Source organism: Pinus tabuliformis, chromosome 1_2 (assembly GCF_031772625.1).
Source record: "Pinus tabuliformis cultivar Carrire ecotype Pingquan chromosome 1_2, CPIR1, whole genome shotgun sequence".
In the NCBI taxonomy this organism is placed as follows: domain Eukaryota; kingdom Viridiplantae; phylum Streptophyta; class Pinopsida; order Pinales; family Pinaceae; genus Pinus; species Pinus tabuliformis.
Window position 1 is genome coordinate 819,426,783 of NC_142298.1, and position 19,482 is coordinate 819,446,264.

Below are 19,482 nucleotides of genomic sequence, written 5' to 3' on the forward strand. Positions count from 1 at the left end.
CTTATCCTTTGGTCTAGGAATCAGCTCCCAAGTGTTGTTCTTTTCGATCTGCTCAAGTTCTTCATCCATTGCTTTCACCCAACATTCATCTTTTCATGCTTCTTTCACATTTTGTGGTTCAGTGGAAGAAAGTAATGCCAAATAGCTTGAAGCTTCTGCAACTGTTCTTCTTGTTTGTACACCTGCTTCTTTCTACCCCAAAATCTGAGATTCTGGATGATTCTTATGAACATATCTGGATGGAGTCTTCTCTTCTATCCTTATCTGCTCCTCTGGTTCTTCTTGAGGTTCTTTTTCTTGATCATTCTGTCTTTGAGGGTAGTCTTCTTCTTCTTCGATATCTTCATGATTTACTTGCCTAGGAATGTATCCCTTCTCATCAACCACTACATCAATGCTGTCAACAATTCTTCCAAGTATTTTATTGTAGCACTTGTATGCTTTGCTGTGTGGAGAATAACCAAGAAGAATGCCTTCATCTGCTCTAGGTTCAAGTTTGCCAAGTTGCTCATCAGTATTCTTAATATAGCATTTGCTTCCAAAGATTTTGAAGTGCTTTACCGAAGGAGTCTCACCATACCAGAGCTCATGAGGAGTTTGAGTGTTGTTCACTCGGACATTTTTTTTGTTGAGAATAACCACCGCAGCATATGTAGCTTCACCCTAGAAAGTTGCGGGAGTTCCAGACTCATCAAGCATAGCACGAGCCATTTGTTGGACTGTTCTGTTCATTCTTTCCACTACTCCATTTTTCTGAGGAGTTCTAGCTGTAGAGAATTCTCTTCTTATCCCATGTTCTTCAGAGAAATCGAAAAATTCATTTGAGGTAAACTCCCCACCTCTGTCGGATCTGAGGCACTTAATTTTGTATCCTGATTCATTTTCAACCAAGGCTTTAAAGGATTTGAATTTTTTGAATGCTTCATCTTTGTGCTTCATAAGTCCTAACCAGACAAACCTGGAGAAATCGTCAATGAATAATATCAAGTATTCTTCTCCTCGAGGTGTTCTTTTCCTAAATGGTCCACATACATCTGTATGTACAAGCTCAAGAGGCATGCTAGCTGATCCTTCCTTCTCTGGAAAGTTAGTTTTGGTTTGCTTTCCAAATTGACATGATTTGCATATGGTGTTGTCTAGAATTTTGATATCTGGAAGACCACGAACTGCCTGATATTTCCATGTTTTCCTTATTTGTGAAAAGCTTAGATGCCCCAACCTCCGGTGCCATAACCAGTGTTCATCATCCTTGCTTAGATAGCATTGTTGTTGTCCCTCTTCAAATATGTATAGATTATTTGGAGTTCTTTTACCTTTGATCATTGTTTTACCTATATCAAGATCACGAACAAAACATCCATTTGTTCTAAATACCACCTCGGTTCCTTGATCACACATCTGGCTGACACTCAAAATATTATGCTTCAATCCATCAACATACAAAACATTTCCAGCTTTGACCTTTTCTTTTAACTAAGCAGTGCCTTTTCCTTTTATAGTTGCAGGAGTATCATTTCCAAAAGAAACTTTCTTTCCCTTTTCTAGAGCAGAATATGATTCAAGTTTTTCTTTATCACCTGTCATATGCTTCGAACATCCACTGTCAATGTACCATAGATTTTCCTGTCCCTCTGCATAAAATGCTATTCCACATCTTTCTATTTGTGGTTCCTTTATTCTCCATGTTTTGGTGCTTGAGGCTTGTTCCTTTGTTTGCTAAAACCTGCTCCTGCATTCAGAATCTTCATGACCAAAGTTATTGCAAATAGAACATTCAACTTCATTTTCAAGAACCGAAAAGTTGTTATAGGTCCTTTTTGTAATCCCGGTCATACTTCTTTGTTTTTGAGCTTCTCTAGTCATGATCGTTTTATATGCAACACATTGAGCTGCTTTGTGACCAAAGTTATGGCAAGAAAAGCATTGTCCATTGAAGAAACTTCTGCGGTTATCCAATCTTCTGGCCAAACGATTGTAATTTCTATTGTCATTCATTCTTGAAGCAAATTGAGAGGATTTTACCTGTGGCTGGTTGTAGCTTTTGTTCATCCTTAAGACGGATTGCCCCTGATTTGCCTGATAGTCTTTGTTTGTAATTGGTCCCTGCTTTACCTGGTGATCTCCATTGTGCCTTTGCTCATTTCTTCTTGCTGCATTAAGATAACTTTTTGAGGTGGATGCTTGAGAAGTTTCTCCATTATAGCCCAGACCTGTCTTGTTTAGAGGAGAACGCTGTACATTGATGATCTCATCCAGAGTTTCAGATCCTTTGACAAACTTAAGATTAATAGCCTTTGTTTTCTCAATCTCTTTTCTAAGACCAACAATTTCACCTTCTAACTTTTCAAGATATTTTTCCTTTTCATCAATTTGAAGTTGTAGAGTATCAATGATCCTATTCTTTTCTTCTATACATGTCTTGAGTCTAGAAATTTCTTCACAAAAGCTATCCACATCTATAGCATCCATGTAATCATCATCTTCAAATGCCATTAAAAGTTTATAGTCATTACCTCGTTCATCTTCATCACTATTTGATAGACCATCACTATCTTCATGCGTGTAGTAGCTTTTCTTATTTGCAATCTGTTTCTTGTTCCATCTAGCAGGTTCCTTTCCTTTATCCTTATAAGGACATTTCGCAACATAATGACCTACTCTTCCACAAGCAAAGCATTTAAAAGGTAACTTACCTCTGAACCTTCCAGAACCCCTTTGAAGATTTCTGACAAAATTTGATTCTTCTTCTTCTTCTTCTGGCACATGACTTGCTTCATAATAGTCTCCTTTGCCTGAAGCCTTGAAAGCAGCTTCTCTTCTGTCTGAAGGACCTCCCTTTCTCATTTCATAAGTAGTTAGAATTTCGTGTAGCTGAGACATGGTAAGAATTCGTAGATTTTCCTTTTCTTCTATTGCAGACACTTTAGATTCAAACTTGGGGGACAATGATCTTAGAACTTTTTCAACCACAATAGCCTCTTTTATTTCTTCACCCAAGTTTTTCATGCAATTAACAATCTCATCTACCCGAAGAAAATAGTTAGCCACACTCTCATCATTATACATTCTGAGATTCTCATACTGAATCCCGAGGGTTTGAAGTTTAGCACGCTTTACCTGTTCATCTCCTTCATAGCTCAAGACAATCTTGTCCCATATTTCCTTTGCGGATTTATATTGCATAACCTTTACGAATTCTGTTTGAGATAAGCATCCTAGCAGAGTATTGACTACTTTAGCATTTGTTTCATATTTCTTCTTCTCGGCCGAATCTGTAGGAGTAGCTGAAGGAAAAGTGTAGCCTGTATCTATGATATCCCAAACTTCTGTACCAAGAGATTGAAGATAGGCAGTAACTCTTACCTTCCAATAATTGAAGTTTGTCCCATCAAAGATTGGTGGCCTGATTGATGCTTCCCTCTCGTAATTGCTCATGATGAATGATCTTCCTCCAAGCGATCAAGCTTCTCTGAAGGACCTGCTCTGATACCAATTGTTGGAAATAATACAGAGAGGGGGGGGGGTGAATCAGTATTATCAAGTTCTTTTAATAAATCTTCCTTATTTATACTTTGAATTATTTTTGCATGTCAGTACCATAAAATAATGAGCATGAACAAAGAAAACAGATAGTCAAACCAGAGAAAACCAGATGTAAGGTGGAAACCCAATGTGGGTGAAAACCACCTGCTGCAATATGTCTCTATCTTCTTTCAAATTAGAAACTCCTTTTACAATGGTTTTGTATTGGTGCAGTCCTTTACCAGTACGCAGGCTGCAACCTGCAGAGAGCTACAACTCTCTCTCGTTTTCCAGTCTCTCCTGGAAGGGAGCTACAACCCCCCTACTTCTTTTCTTTCTAGGATCACTTTTCATAAATTTTCAAACTAGATCCATAAACATCAAGAGATCATCAAGTACAAGTAAATCACCCAGTCAACTGCAGTAACCAGATCAACAATAACAGTAAACTAAACCCAGAACACCTCATCAACAGAGAAAAGTCAGCCAACAAAAGATCTTAAGACAGATACGCAATTTTTCTTTCTCTGGCCTGCGAGCGTACGCACTTCACCTTCTGCTCCCCTGTGTATACCCGCAGAGACCCTTCTGCCACACCGCATACTCACACACTGTTTCTTCAATCACGCTGCGTACTGTTACTGTAGGCACGCACCCACAGCTACTATCATGCCGTGTACTGCTACTGTAGCCACGCACCTACAGATACTATCGCGCCGCGTATTTTCCCTGTGCCCACGCACTTGATCCTCTGTCGCGCTGCGTACCCACGCACTGCGCCTTCTTCTACTCTGCGTACCCACGCAGTGCACCTTCTTCTGCTCTGCGTACCCACGCAGTGCGCCTTCTTCTGCTCTGCGTTCCCATGCACTTGCATTGTCAATCACCTGCGTACTTCTGGCTAGGGCCGAATTGGCAGTTCACCAGTGTGCTACAAATCATCGGATGCCCAGATCTGATCATGCGCTCGAGAAATCACCCTTCATAGATTCGCTTTCAACTTCACTTTTATATAGATCAAGCTTTTAAAACAATAACCCAATATTTCATATCTTAAGATATTCAATTTGCAAAAGATGCTTAGCCAAGTGATCTCCTTTGCTTTATATAGGCAAGCTCTTCCTAAAATCATGGATCAATACCATAGATAACCAATACAAGGGGCCCAAAAACATGGGGCTCAATAATAATAATAATATAAACAATACCACGGGCCAAAACCATAGAATCAGGAACGACGGGCTAAATACCACGGGCCAAACATAAGAAACCCCACATGAGCGCGCTTCTCTGCCTTGAAGTAAGTGCACTTGGGGTACGCACCTTCTGAACGGGTGACCTGCGTGTGCGGACGCAGTCCCTTCACGGCGTACCTGTGTATACGCAGCTTTTGAACTATTCTTCTGCGTACCTCTTAATTTTCAACATTTTGAGAGCCTGATCAGAGCATTGCCATTTGAGGGTGTTGCCATCAAGTACAACATCTGTAACATAGAGCCATACCAGAATCATAATGCCAACAAATAAAAGAGGAAAGGAAAAGGAAGAGACATCATACATCAATGATAAAAAGGCATCTGAGAAATAGTTGACAACATTTGATCAATTTCAAAAATCAAACTCCAAGAAAGAGAGAGAGAAGGAAGAACACAAGCAAGCAAGCAAGGAAAGAAAAAGCAAAGGAAAGAAAGGAAGCATGAGGTGAAGATTGGAAGAGCAGCTACAACAGGAATATTTTGCAGGTAATATGTTGTATGTGTGATTTCCTTACTGGTATTTGAATGCACGGTGCATGCATTTGGTTTACATGATTGTTTTATTGCCATTGGCATGGGATTTGACTGGATTGGTAGTGGTTTCATCCTTGCCTTGTCCTTTCCTGGATAGCTATTTGTGTGATGGGATTCATTCTTGGTTTAGATTTGGATTTCCAGAAGATTTTGGATTTGAGTGAGGTGGTCTCAGGAAAATCCCAAGGGTAGGGAGTGGAGATGGTTTTCTCTAGGAAGCCCCTGATAGGTGCGTAGAGACAAGAAATTTCCTCTGGGTATGGTGAATAAATTCTGAGGCATCCAAGCTTGTGTTGGTTTGATGATTTCTGGACCAGTTTAGGTGAAATCACTATGGTTTAGGGTTGAGGTGATTTATCCTTTGGATGCCTTGGTTGGTTTTGTTTTGGTTTATCCCATGAGATCCCACATTCATGCTTGGAATATGGCACGTAAGTGATTGGTTGAAAGATAGATTTGGTTCAATCCAATCTACAGTCAGGTGGTATGTGGAAGTCGTTGACTTAGTTGGAATTTTCATATGTTATTATGTGTTGATTCTTAGTGATATTAATGAGAAAAGGTTTTATTTTATATATGTTTTTATGACTATTTTTTCATGGTTCTAATCTGGTTAAATGCATAATATATTTCTCATAATATGATGTGCTCTAATTATGGATCCATTTCATGGTTTGATGGGCTCTTAGTTATTTTGTATGAATGCATGAGATAATGTGTGTTATTGTATCCAATAATAGAGGGTTGTAATCCTTCTTGATGATTCCCCAATGAACTTAATGAATTAATGCATTCATGACCTACAAGTACCTTGTCTACTAAGTGTTTATTTAAATGATTTTCATGAACTTGATAAGTCTAAGTAGGAATAAGGCCAAAAACAGTAAATGAATACTCTTACAAGTTAATGATAGAGTTTTAGAAGATTCTAGGGAGTTTTGGGCAGCTAACTTTGAGCTAGGTCCAAAAATCTAGAACAGGTCTTCTAGCCGTAGCCTCTTAATTGAGAAATTTTGGCTGTAGTCACACAAAGGACGGCCTATGTGTGCAACGGAGCCTTTTGGTTGCATGGAAGGCTTGGCATGTGTGCAACTAGGTTGTTAAGTGAGTCAAATAGGTAGTTCCAGTCCAAGAAAAGATGATCAGTGGATGTTGTCTAACATCTGGGTGATCAGGTGTTCCTGGAGGTTGGAGTAAAGATTAAAGGTAATAGGCCCCACTTCCATTACTAGAACTTGGATGTCGGGTCACTATCATAGTAACTCTCACGTCATGTTTACCCCGTAGATCTTGTAAAAATAGGTAAATGTAGGGGGGTGTCACTAGAAAGAAGCCTAAAAATATCAACCTAATTTGAATGTCATGAACCATTCATAGTCCCTATTCAATGTTGAAGCGAAATTTGACATCAAGTCATATCAAGGTGAGGTTGACACTCTGAAACTAAATCACTAGTTGTAGAAATTAGAAGTTTATTTCAGTGTCCATCATATAGAAGAAGAGCAAAAAAATTCTTTCACTCAGTTGAAATTAGAGGGCCATGTCTTGACCTAGTGGAAAATCCACATGGAGACCTTGAGGTTGGAGGGAGACTCACCAATGACTAAGTGGGAGGATTTCAAAAGCATCATAAAGTAAAAATTTTAACCTATTAGGAATGTATAGGACCAATGAATCTGATGAGATTACTTCAGGCAGAAGTAGAGGTAGAGTATACAAGAGTACACCACACAGTTTAGAAAGATGGCCTAATGTTGGGTATCTCAAAAAAGAACCCAGATGTTCTCCTCAGGTATTTGGATGGTCTACACAGGTATTTGCAGAACCAAATGATGTTTTTCAAGTTCATATTAGTGGACAAGACTTGTGTACAAGCACAATACTTGGAGAAAATAGGCCAGAATAAGGTGAAATATAGTGGGTTGAAGTAGAAGGAGCATCAGGATGATTCTAAGTAGGGAAAGAAGATGTGTAAAGGGGAAAAATACAAAAATAATGTAGCCACAACACACCAATGCAAGGACCCCAACAACCACTTTAACCATTATAACATTGATGCTCATACAGAGGAGAAGTGTTGGAAGTTACATCGAGAGCTTAACGCATAGAACAAAAAGAAAGATAAGAAGAAGAATAATTTCATGCCCATTAATTTGAGCAACTATGTTAAAAGAAACTAGAATGTGGATGAGAAGATTGTGTGTACATTAGTGCAGAAAGAGGTGAATTTGAGTAGCCTTGAGAAATAGGAAGAGAATGAAAATACTATACTCTTCCATATAAAGATATAGGTAAAGAAGACAAATATATATGTTCTGTTTGACTCAGGACTACAGGAAGATATCATTGTTGTAGAGTTGGTCAAGAAAGTGGGATTAGAATTTCATGGTCTTCCAAGCCTTTCCATTGATATGGGTAAATAAGGATGCGAAAAGAAAGGTAACCAAACAATGCAAAATTATATTTTTTACCAGTGATGATATTATTAATGAAGTAGAATTATATGTGGTTCTCTTTAATGTATGTGTAGTGGTAGTCACTATATGTACATGTAGGATGCAATCTTCACTTAGAGAGCCAACTAGTATCACCTCATCAAGGATGACAAATCCTTCACCATCAACATGCACAAAGGAAAGTCCAAAATGTTGCTAGTAAGTGTTGATCAAGCCAAGAAATTGGTCAATTCTAGCAAGAAGTATGTTTTATTTCTTTTAAGGGAAAACCCGTCTATAGAAGAGTCAATAAGAGAAAAGGGATCCCTATAGGGGTGTACTAAGAAGTAGAAACATCATTTGGAATACTTTTTATAAGCATACAAGGATGTGTTCCAAGAGCCTAAAGGGATACCACCCAAGAGGGAAGTGGAGCATGAGATCCAGCTATTACCGGACACCCCATCACCAAACATGGGGCTCTACAAACCTTTTATTATAGAATAAAGTGTGGTAACAAAGAAGTTGCAACAACTACTAGAATATGGTGTCATTCAACTGAGTACACCACAATGTGGGTCACCCATAATGATTGTGCCAATGAAGGATGGGACTTAGAAAATGTGTACATATTACATAGCATTAACTAAGATTACACTCATGAATAGGTACCCTCTGCCTAGCATAGATGATATACTAGATCAGCTGTAGCAAGAAAAATACTTCACCAAGATGGGCTTAAAGTGTGGATATCACCAAGTTCAAATCAAAGAGGAAGATACCTGGGAGAACCCTTTCACAACCAAACGAGGTTTCTATGAGTACTTAGTCATGTCATTTGGACTATGCAATGCACTACCTTCGTTTATGAGGTTAATGAATGATATATTGTGCCACTTTGTATATTAATTTGTTATTACCTATTTGGGTGATATATTAGTATATAATGTTTCCTGGGAGGAACACATCTCATATTTAACACACTAGAAAATATAAGAAGTGTGAGTTTGCACAAGAGTCTTTGATGTATCTAGGGTGTGTGATGGGAGGATGAGAGTTGAATATAGACCCTGCCAAGATGAAGGCCATCATGAAGTGGTGGTTACCCACTAATTATTTTACGGCTAGGAGTTTCGTTTGGGCAACATAATTCCTAAGGAAATCCATAGCTTCATTTTTCAATAGTAACATCACCACTCCACACAATAATAGCAAGTGGAAATAGTTTCCAATGTGGAAAGGGTCAAAAGAGGTACTTCAAGGAGTTAAATAACAATATCAATCAAGCACTAGCTCTGGCATTACTGAACTTTCAGTAGCCTTTCGAAGTGGAGACAAATTTGAGTGAGTATGTTATGGGAGCGACCTTGGTGTAAGGAGAAAGGCATGTATGCTATCGTTTTGAAGTATTTCATGGGGCGGTTCTTAAATACCCTACCTACGACAAGGATATCTATGTCACGGTGTAAGTTATGAAGAAGTGGAAGCGCTATTTAATGGGAAAGGAGAGAATAATCCACACAAATAATCTATCACTATATTATCTGCAGGCCCATAGTAAGTCATAGCAAACCAAGCATTAAAAATGGATGGGTTTTTACAACAACTTCATTTAGTGATCAAGTATAAGAATGGAAACACAAAAGAGTTGGCCAACATGCTTTCAAGACCACCCACATCAGATATTATAGCTTTGGGAACTTTGATTCACATGGAACCATTCATCCATTATGCATATAAAGAGGCATATTCAAAGGATGAGGAATTCAAGGAGGTGTTTCAATAGTTATAGAGCCAGAGTCATGCACGACGGTGACAACACAATTAATTTACATCATCAGGATGGGTTACTCTACAGGCTAGATAAATTATGTTTTCGTAAATGTGAGTGACTGTAGTTGATTAGATAGGCTCACACGTCCAAGGTTACAAGACACTTTGGTGTAGGGAAGATAGTGGAAAACTTGTAGAGATATGTGTATTGGCCCAAGATGAAAGAACATGTAGCTAGGTTCATAAGAGGATGCGTACTTTTTTTTTGCAGCAAGCCTAGTAACAAGAAAGGGGATATATATCATCACTTACCTATAGCCACTCATTCATGGGAAGAATTTCCATGGACTTTGTGGGAGTTTTGTGAACATCCAGGAAGGGACATGAATACCTCTTTGTGGTAGTTGATAAGTTCAACAAGATTTGAGTATGATACCCTGTAAAAGACCATCGGTGGTCAAGAGGTAATAAACTTATTCGTTGGATAGGTCTAAGTTCACTATGAGATACTCAAGATCATTGTTTCATACATGGACACACGATTTCTCAGTGCATTTTGGACTACATTGTGAGAGAATATGGGCATGAAGTTAAAGATATTTGTAGTATTCCATCCACAGAGAGATGGGTAAACAAAAGTAGTCAATGGGACTTTGGTGCAGCTTTTGATGGGTTACAATCGGAAGCATCCAAAGACTTGGGATGAAAATATGGTATATATACATCACTCTTATAATAGTGAAGTCCACACTTATTGGTAAGTCCTCATGTGAGACTTTTTTTTGGATATTTTCCACTTTCACCTTTGGATATTGCATATGGGAAGCAAGGAGGAGTGAGGGAGGATATTATATAGGATGCCTTGAGGGAAGAACATTTGTGGAAAAGACCATGGAAATCCATATATAGGTATAGGGGCCACTACATAAGTCATATGAAAATTACAAGGCTATGCTTGATCAACACAAAAGAGAGAAGATGTTCAAGGTAGAAGACAAAGTATGGTTATAATTGAACAAGGAGAGGCTACAAGGCCTTGGTAACAATATAAAGGTTATGTGATATGCCCCTATGAGATACTGAAAAAGGTGGGAGATATTGCATATAGAGCAATATACCCCCATACATGTGGATTTACTCAATGGTAAATTATCTAGATAATCTGAAACTCTATAAGATTTCCATGTTAGATTTGTAAGAGGGACATGTCCTACCTTCCACAGAGGATTTGGAACTAGATGCTCAGGCTAAGTCATTAGAAGTTACATGTTTTAATAATAGGTATAGAACTATGATACATGGTTAGAATGACCTTTGGAAGATTGGCTTGAAAGGACAATTTCTAGGAAAATCTAAATGGTATTCTCGAGAGAAGGTGGAGGAACAATTTCCTCACCTCATTCACTAGAAGATTTTGAGGACCAAAATCCTCCCAAAATGGGGACGTGTGATCTGTATTGGATCGTTATATTATTTCTCATCCATATCAATGCTTTTAGAGTGGAAAAGGCAGATGAACAAGCTCACAAGATCATTTTTACATACAGGGCCCAATTTGGCAAATTGGGGTATGAAACCTTCTAGGAGTGGTTTGAGATATCAAATGGAATTCTTTAGCGTGGCACCTTCTACTCCTATTATACACATAGATACCTTTCCAATGGCACAATAATCGCCTCAATCAAAGTCCATATGCAAATGTTATACCACTTAGAAATTGACCTTATTGGTTTAACCACCATAATTTGAGAGGATCCCACATCAGCCCCCATTATTCATGGAAAAGAGGCTAGCCACATTATCATAACGAAAAAGGCTCTATAATAGTCAATATGGTAACACTAGTTAAGAGTTAAAGGAGTCAAACATAACCACTAGTAGGCTATTGGATTGTGTTATAACTAGGCCACTAGGAGGAAAAAGGGTTTCATTCTCTTCAAGTGAATTTTGTTCCATAAATGACAAGAGTAGCCGAGAAGGATAGGGAGAGAGAACATAGAAATAATTTGTGCACTATATTATCCCACAAGACATAGACCTTACTTCTTCTATTTAGATAAAGAGAGAAAAGTGACCTCACCTTCTAGTTAGGTTTTCTCTTGAAAGGATGCTTCAAGATATATCTTGTGTCAATTGTGGTTTGTTAGTTTTTGTTTCGTTGTTCTATACTTTCTACATAATTATAACTTGCATCCATATGAAATAAATAGTAATTTCAATATCTAAAAATTTAAAAATAAATAAACCCTCATAGTGTAGTTTTTGTATTTTTAAGTATAATTTTTGTTAGATCTGTTATGATGAATTCTCTAATGGAATATTCATGGAAATTGAAATATAATATTGGTGCCATATTAGGTTCCTTTGGGTATATTGTGGGGATATTTAGTGGATCCATATTAGTTAAGCCAAAACTCACAAACCTATAGTCTTGATCGAGGAATTTGTGAATAACCCTCTCCATGCAACAGAGGAGAGGCTTTTACATCTAGAAGCACAAGTTGCAGATATAAATCGTAATGTGAGCCTCTTCATGGTGGCCCTGACTAATAAGTTTTGGTTATTCATGAAATATAATGGTTCTAATTCAAAGGTTCATTCAAAGGGGAGATCAGGAGATTAGGAAGAAACAAAAAAGGAATTGAAGAAAGAACTCGAAAAGGATCAACCCAATTTAAGTGTCATGAACCATTCATAGTCCTTTTTCAAAATGGAAGTGAATGTTGGCATGAATTCATATCAAGGTGAGATTGATTCTTTGAAGCTAACCCATTGGTTACATCAATTAGAAGTTTATTTTAGTGTCCATCATATAGAAGAAGAACAAAATATTTTGTTTGCTTAGTTGAACTTAAAGGGCCATGCCCTAACCTAGTGGGAAATCTACATGGAGACCTTGAGGTTGGAGGGAGTTCCTCAAGTGACTAATAATATGTGAATTTTGGGTGAAGCAGCTTTATGACTGGTTAAGTATGACTAGCGCGTTTTTCCTAGTCAGTTTCCACGCATTTGCAATTTCTATCCTTGAAAATTGTGCAAAACTATGCTTTATCTTCCACTATAGTCCGCACACATAACTCAAAGAAAATTAAAAATAAAAAGTGAGTTCCATAAGCATAGTTGGGTGGATATATCCCAACTGAAAACTTCTGAGGTCATATCTATTTGAGCCATACCCCTCAGATCATGGATCAAATTCCCTTTTATCAAGGAACACTAATCCCCCAATTAGAGGATCTTATCCTTCTCATTTGGATCTAAAACTTCTTCCTCTTGTTCTATAAATTGGCTATAGGTTAGAGGGATTAGAGAGTTCAGAGAAGATAGACTTATGTTGTTGGATTTAGTTTGGAAGGCTTATAATCTAAGGAGAGGGTTGGAGGCATTTGGGAGAACCTCATGAAATCAAGGCAGAGGTTGTAAGGCTCTTCTTTATCCTTGAATTAATACAAATGAATCCTTTTTTCCATTGTAGTGTCTTACTGAAATGATGAATGATTTATTTCTCTTTTGATATTCATTAAGATGATTTCAATTTCTAATGTCTTTGATCATTAGATTAAGCTTGTTTGAATTGTTATGTTGCATGTGCCTTTGATATTTCATATGTTTGTGGTTGCGGTTCTGTTCGAGCATTGATAAGCTACATCGAGACAGAGAAAGGATCTTCATCAAGGATTTCGCAAATATGTAAGAGGCTTATTCGCCTTCTCTTGTATTTACAATTCAAATGAAGTAAGCTTAGGAAAATAGTTATTCAATTGTTTGTTTGCTTCTAGTTTCTATTAGGATCTAGGGAGATCCCTCTTGTCAGCAAGAGGGATTTATCCACCTAACATCGACTCCAATCAAAGGAAGTGACCATGCTACTTGGAGGGGGTGTCGTAGGAACGGGAGAACTACTCCCTTGCACTATGGGAATAGTAGAACTACTCCCCTGTGTCGTTGGAATGCAAGGATTCCCCCCCAGTTCATTGGAATCTAAATAAACAAGAAGAACTTGAGCAGTATGAGGTTCACTCTCTATGGGAAAGGTATGATCGACTGAAGGTGGAATCAAGTCAACCATTTTCTCAACCAATGGTTGGTAATGAACTGATCTGAATTTGAAACTACTTGAAATTTGTTTGCAAGGTATTCAATTCAGAATTAAACATGTTTAAAAGATTTCCATGTCTTGCAGAAAGAAAACACATGAAATTTTCAGCTGTTCATGACCCATTTAAGCATAGAAAAGTTATTTCCTTTTACTGTTTAACACATTAAAACAAATTTGATCTGCAAAATAAATCAACCACAAATGCAAAAAAAATTGATAAAGCAGTTCACCCCCTCCAGGGCTACGTCTGCTGGGTCCAAAGCTCCCAATCGGGCTTGTCCTTGTTTTTATTAAATGCTCAAATTGAAAATACAGATGAATAGAAGCATATACAGGAGAAATAGATGGTAAAAATGGATTCATAACACTTGAATCCTTCAGGATTGACTATTGGATCACCTCCAATGGATACCTGCAACCCTATCCAGTCTTCACAAAACTAGGCCCTAGTGGCTCCTAGAACTTTCACGGCTCCAAAACCTCTACAAATGACCTCAGATGGCTGTAAGACCTGCACCAATGGCTTCAGAAGGTCGAAAATACCAAAAATAAAAAAAAAATTCGTCCAAAACCGACTTTCCTAGCCAAAGTTATGGCCATTTAAAGTTTCTCCAGTTTGCCCCTAGAAAAACTCCAGCTAACTTTAGTTAACTCCAGTTAGCTCCGCCAATTATGACGGGTTCGCCAAATTTGGCGCTCCTACCAAAATTCCGCCAACTTAACTGCAGTTACATTTAATGTTTGGTGGTTGCCTCGGATTTCGTGCCCGGCGGAATATTCATTTTTTATTTTTTTTTTGAAAAATTAAAATTTCTAATGTTATGGACAAATTCTTCTTTTTGCCATAACTTCCTCATACGTCGACCGTTTTTCGAACCGTTTGCAGCGCCGGAATCGGGAATACGAGCACTTTCCAGTCATTCAACTTTGAACTAGTTCTAAGCACTTTAAATTTTGAGCATTTTACGACACTTAGGACATGAGCACCTGATCACGCCTCCCCATTGGGAAGCTTTTGGACCCCAAAAGCCTTCAACTATCTGTTAAAGAGGTGAGGGTACAGCTCCCTCACTCTGTCCACCTCCATCCACTTTGCCTTGTTCGGTTTGCTGCCTTTGAAACTAACCCGAACATAATCTACACTGCCCCTTCTTGAAGTGCGTGTCCTTCTGTCAAGGATTGTATCTTCTTTCAACTCATCTAAGAATTCTGGCGAGAAATCTTCTATAGATGGCAGCTGAACATCATTTTCATGATCAACAATCAAAGGAGGTTCATACAAATGTAAGTTCTCCACATTGACAACAGAATACATTTGCATGTAGGAAGGCAAATCTAATTGAAAAGCATTATTTCCAACCTTCTTGAGGATTTTGAATGGACCATAACGAATAGGTTTCAGCTTTTTACCTTCTCCTTACATCCTTTCCTTACTAATGTACAGCCATACCTCATCTCCTTCTTGAAACTTGTGATAGACTCTATGCTTGTCGTGTCTTTCCTTGTACTTGCCTTGACTCTTCTCAAGCTGTTCTTGAATTTGCTGATGTATTTGCTGAATTCTTTCAATGAATGAACGAGCTTTTTCAATGTCACTATGTCCCTCAATGGCAACATCTTTCTCAAGAATGAAATCAAGAGGTGATTTTGACAAGTAACCAAAACAAGCTTCAAACGGTGAGGTGTTTGTGGAAGAGTGCTTGGCACGACTGTAAGCACGCTGTATGTAGTGCAAATGTTCATCCCAAAGCTTGGGATGCTTGCTGCAATAACCTCTCAAGAGGTGCACAATGGTTATGTTCACAACTTCGGTTTTTCCATTTGTTTGCGGATGGAAAGCAATACTTTTCTTCAACTTTGTGTCCATCATCTCCCATAGGTTGGACCAAAAATTTCCCACAAATCTGGAATCCCTGTCACTAATAATGGAAGTAGGCAAACCAAAGTGAATCCATACATGATGAAAAAATAATTCAGTAGTTTGTTCAGCAGTTATAGTTTTCTTACAAGGCATAAGTATACACATTTTGCTGAAACGATCAACTACTACATATAAATAATCATGCTGCTTTCGAGATTTTGGCAAACCTCCTACAAAATCCATAGAGATGCTCTCCCATGGTCTAGAAGGTACCGGCAAAGGAGTATACAAACCAAGATTCCTGTTGCTAGGCTTGCTTGTAGCACATAATGAACAACCTCTTATGAACCTTGAAACATAATCTACCATGCGAGGCCAATAGCAATACCTCTGTAGATGTGCAACTGTTTTGCTCACACCAAAATGGCCAGCAATAAGAGAAGAATGAGCTTCTCTTATGACATTTATCCTCTCCCCCTGTGGTATACACAACTTGCCCAAATGAAACAGCAAATTGTTATGCATGTGATAGTCATTTTCCTCTACATGATTTCCTTTACTCAAGTTAGCATACACATCTTTAAAGTCATCATCAGATGCATATTGTTCTATGTAACTATCATGTACAATGGAATCATTCTTAAGTAAAGTAACAACACCAATAATAGGCCTTGAAAGCATATCAACAACCTTATTCAAAGTACCTTTCTTATACCTTATTACCAAATGGAACTGGTGCAAAAAGCCCATCCATTTGAAGTGTCGTGACTGTTGTAACTTGCTTTGTGATTGCAAGTACTGTGAGGGCTGATGGTCGGTATGTATAACAGTTTCTTTGCCCATCAAATAGTGTTTCCACTTTTTGACGCTTTGTACCAACGCATACAACTCCTTATCATATGTAGGATAATTTACAACAACACCATTAAAAGTTTCAGAATGAAAAGCAATAGGCTTACCATGCTGTAGAAGAACTGCACCCATAGCATAATCACTAGCATTAGTTTGTATCTCAAATGGCTGTCTCAAATCCGGTAATGCAAGGACTGGAGTTGAACTAATCTTCTCTTTCAAAGATTCGAAATCTTTTTGTTGCTTGCCTCCCCATTGGAAAGCATGCTTCACACTTGTCACTGCATGCATAGGAGCTGCTATAGAAGAGAAGTTAGAGATAAACTTCCTCCAATATTGAGCTGCACCCAAAAAACTTCTTACCTCTGTTATGGATTTGGGAGTAGGCCACTTCACAATAGCCTCAATCTTAGCAGGATAAATTCTCAAAGCACCTCCTCCTACTATGTGTCCCAAATAAAACAAAGAAGTCTTTCCAAATTCACACTTTGACATTTTAAGAAATAACTGATTCTTCTTCAAAACATCAAGTACTTTTCTAACATGCATGACATGATCTTCTCTAGACTTGCTGAAAATTAAGATGTCATCTAAGTAGACAATAACGAAATCATCAAGAAAAGGACGCAAGACATCATCCATTACTCGCATAAAAGTTGCAGGTGCATTGCACAAACCAAACGGCATCACAAGCCACTCAAAGAGTCCTTGTTTGGTTTTAAAGGCTGTCTTCCAAATGTCACTTTCTTCAATTCTTACTTGATGATATCCACTGCGCAAGTCTAGCTTAGTGAAATATCGAGCATCTTTCAGCTGATCTAGCAAATCATCTATCCTTGGGAGTGGGTAACGATTCTTTACCGTTATCTTGTTCAAGGCCCTGAAATCAACACACATACGCCAAGTGCCATCTTTCTTTGGAATCAATACAATCGGTGACCCACATGGCGAAGTACTTGGCCTTATGAAACCCTTGTCCAACAAGTCCTTGATTTGCTTCTTTATTTCAGCATTCTCCATAATAGACATGCGGTACATGCCTATGTTTGGAAGAGGACAATCTGGATGCAAATGGATTTCATGCTGAATCTCCCTCTTAGGAGGCAAACCCGTAGGCTTCTGAAACATCTCATGATATGCATCAACTACATCATACAGATCTGATTTAAGTTTTGGATCACAATTGTCAAATGACTCATGATTCACATCAACCTTGGGCTTAATCATAAGAAGAACAAAATTCTTACTTGAATTGACCAGCCTTTTTACCTGTCCTGCATTCACCATCGCTATATTTGTCTTCTTGCGATGAGCTCTAACAATGAACTCCTTGCCATCTTTGAACAGATGATATTTGTTTTCATGGCGATGAAAGATAACTTTCCTGTCAAACAAGTAAGGACTTCCCAAAACAATTCCTGCTATATCAAAAGGTACCACATCAATTTCAACTGTGTCAATAAAATGTGCAGTAATTTCAAAGCGCAATGTGCACTTTCTTGAAACTTGTAAATTTGCATCCTTGCAAATCCATCCAAGTGGATATGGCTTCGGATGTGGAACGGTCTCAAGTTTAAGCTGCTTGACCAAGTCCTCTGATATAAGGTTTGCTTGTGACCCACTATCAAAAAGTGTGTCAATTTTAGTATGTTTTGAAATCACCCTCACATGAAACAGTTCAATTCTTTCTTCCTCATTAGGAGCTTGTACATGGCAGTTTGAGGTACTAGTGCTGGCTTGAGTTTCAATTTCTTTTCCCTTCAAGTTTTTCAAACCCATGGCTGCAATTTTGGTTTCATCACCTGAATCTTCCCCTAAATCTTGTGGTGTAGATGTAGTAGCAGCAATTTTCTATTTCCCTTTGGATTTGTTAAATTGAGGTATTTTTTCAGGATATAATTTCCAACAGTTTTTCTCCTCATGACCTGGTTTAGAAAAATGTTTACATATCACTTTCTCACTCTCCTGTTTGACAGATGCATTCTTTTTTCCCTTTCCCTTGGAGGTTTTCTCTTTGTTTTTCCCCTTGGGGGGCTTGTTTCTACCCTCTTCAAATGTGTTTTTTCCCCTTGCCTCTAAATGGGTAGCTTGGACACAAACCTTGTCCAGGCTAGTAGGGTTAAACATCAAGATGGTGTGTCTAAGGTAGCTATGCAAGCCACCAATGTATTTCAGCAAGGTTTCTTGGGTCTGTAAATCTACCCCTAACAAGAGAGCTCTTCTCCTGAATTCTTGGATGTAGTCTTGGACACTCTGACCCTTAAGTTGTCTAAAATTTTGCCAATTCATCATGGCCTTCTGCATGTGAGCAAGAGGATAAAATTGTTTTTTAATGGCTAACAGAAATTCAGGCCATGTTAAGGTAACCTTACCAAATTTCTTGATCTCCTCTTTAGTCTTGGCCTCCCACCAGACCAATGCTGCTCCATCCATTCTCAAAGAAGCCAACTAAATCTTTGTGGCATCATCATGCATATTCTGGATCCTCAAGTAAACTTCCAACTACCTAATCCAGTTGTCAAGCTTTTCTGCATTCACTTCACCATTAAACATAGGTAATTCGAATTTTACATCAAGCTTCAAAAAAGGACTTTTTCCAGAGGATCTATGCTTATGAACAGAAGAAGACGAGGATGAAGAGGAAGAAGGTGAAGATGGGGGTGGTGGATCACCATTTCCTCCATGTCCTTTCTTGGAATGATCATCATCCTTCTTACCTCCTGAAGAGCCCTCTCCTTCATGTGGATGTTTGGACCCTTCTCCAACCAATTTCTCATTTCTTTCTTGGTACGATATCCTCACCATTTCAGTGAGGTCCAAGAAAGCCTTTCTGAAGACTCTTTCTTCTTCTCTTGGATCTGTCTCTATAGGAATTTCTCCTTCATGTTCAGACATCCTTGAAGCTTTTGCTGAGACTCTTGAGGGTGAAATTGAAGGTGGAGGTGATGGCTCTCTGGCCTTCCTTGACTGAGGATTCTCTCGTTCTCTAGTCAACTATCCTTCCCCTCTTTTAAGTTTCAACCTGGTAAGCATCAATACTTTGCAAGACAGTTAGAAGATCTTTGCACAAAACCCTGATCTCCGATACCAACTTGATCTGAATTTGAAACTACTTGAAATTTGTTTGCAAGGTATTCAATTCAGAATTAA